The following is a 2,313-nucleotide window of genomic DNA, read 5'->3' as shown; positions in this document are numbered from 1 at the left end:
TTCATTCAAAGAATGGCTTGTTACACAAGGACACTCATAGAGACCAAAGGAACAGATTATAAGGAAATATGCTCCTATGTGGTGGATGCTACTACACAAACTCAAAATTGATGAAGTCTGGAAACAAAAGAAATAATGATGTAGTAAGCAGTATATTGATCACTGGATAAAGAAAATAAAGGTACCTAAAAAATGAGAAAAGAAGTTCTCAAAGAACAGCATTGTTCCTAAGCTGTTCATGGACTGAAGCAAAAGCAGCTGCATTGAATATGATAAGATTAAGTAAAACTTAGTGAATTTAGAGAAGGAGTTCGATAAAGAACAATCCAAATCAGTCCATATATTCTTATAAAAGAAATCCCTTGTGTTTATAATAAATCAGCACTGCAAGTAGGTCATGAGATGCCATCAAAGAAAGTGTGGACTGCGATGTTTTTCAAGTAATAAGATTATAGTATGAGACTGCAATGTAAGCACAAACCATTATGTTTATATCATTGGATAAAAGGAAACCATAATGGTCCAAGAGAGTGACCAGAAGTATGTCTGGTCGAGGTCAAATGGATATGACATTGCTGAAGGCAAGAAAGATCGATAACCATATATAAAGGTCCTTGAGTGTATTTGACTGCAGATCCATAGTTTGATGAGATTATAAAACTCATTGCAACAATGATTATTAATGATATGACCTTAGACACTCATGGGGTGTGGACGAGTATAGACAAAGTCTATAACTCAACATGGATCGACCAATGAAGAAAGATCAGCTATAATGGATAAGCCATTAGCATATACGGGTGATGTATGTCCGAATGGACGAAGACATGTCCGTGAGAAGCCAAGTGATTCGTATGTGTTTGGGTCGATGACTCAATATATATTAAAGTGTCCACGGTATGGCAAAAAGGACCAGTTCAAGACTTGCCAAATTAAAGGACCAGTTCAAGACTTGGCACCCATGAAGCTAAACTATCAAATTGTCCATGCGCTAACTTGAAGAACATACACGGGGGTACAAGTCAGGGGGAGTTCATGTGTTGTACTCTTTTTCCTTATCCATGGTTTTGTCCCACTAGGTTTTTCTAGAAAGGTTTTAATGAGGCAACATTAAGCATGTTAGAAGCCCTAAACCGGATGTGTCGATCAAGGGGAAGTGTTATAAACCAAGTGGTGATCGACCCATATCATGCCCAAACCGTCCGGCCCATCAGCTATCCATCCGGTCCATTCGCTAATGACTTAGGCGAATGAGAGTTTACATTTATCTATACTTGATGTTTATCATTTTTCATATGTATTTAAGAAAGGTAGTATTTCCTATTCCTATTAGGAATAGAATTTCCTTTTCTCTTATGACGGTTTAAATAAGACGGTCTAATACTTGTATAAATATAGACTTCTGGTCATGAATAATAATAACTTTCACAGCATCTCTTTTATTACAAAACAAATATTATTCGTGATTTAGTTACTTTTTTGAAAATATTTATAAGGGAAAACTAAACCAAATCAAGAATTGTATCACATAAGCAATTTCCATTTCTTAATATTAAAAAACATATAACTTTTTTACCTTTTTTTTTTAAACTCAAAATTTTATAATCTTTTGTAACGGAACACATCGTGGATTACAAAAGCCAGCAGAAAATGGTAATATCTCCGGAAGCAATAGCCCACAAGAGGGAGACAATAACAATGAGGTAGGATAATACGAGAAAAAAACATTAAAGAGCCACATGTACTAAAACTGGAACTGATGGACTGATCATAACTCGCAGACACTCCTGAGAAACATGAGACGAAGATAACCAAAGAACCAATGACTTAGGAAAACCTAACCCTGAAGGGTACACCACCAAGCCAAAAAAGGCGCACCATCGAGACAAGCATGTGCGAGGATAAACTTACATCAACACCAGAGACTGTTGCAAACCGGAGCCAAGGAAAAACCAAGTCAAAACCAAACACCCAGGCTCAAGGACACAAGAACTTGAAATGCTAAAGGGAAAAACACCGGCGAAGATTTACAGGTCTCACACGCGGACACTCGTTAGGCAGAATAACGATCTACAGAGCTAAAACTAGTCACCTCCTCGCAAGAGAAAACCTACAAATCAAGCTCACTGCTTCGTCTCGAAACGCTCGCCCAATCTATGGTGGATAAAGGAGAGGTCTAGTAGATTCCTCCACAGCAAATATACTTTACACCAACGAATCCAAAAAACTAGAACAAGGCGAAAAAAGAATTGACCACAGCTGTAAGCAACCGAAGAGAAACAAAAGCACCATAACCCAAATCTAAAGCAACCC

Source organism: Brassica oleracea, chromosome C5, assembly GCF_000695525.1.
Source record: "Brassica oleracea var. oleracea cultivar TO1000 chromosome C5, BOL, whole genome shotgun sequence".
Classification (NCBI taxonomy): Eukaryota; Viridiplantae; Streptophyta; class Magnoliopsida; order Brassicales; family Brassicaceae; genus Brassica; species Brassica oleracea.
The sequence above is the reverse complement of the archived record's forward strand: the minus strand, read 5'-3'. Positions refer to the sequence as shown.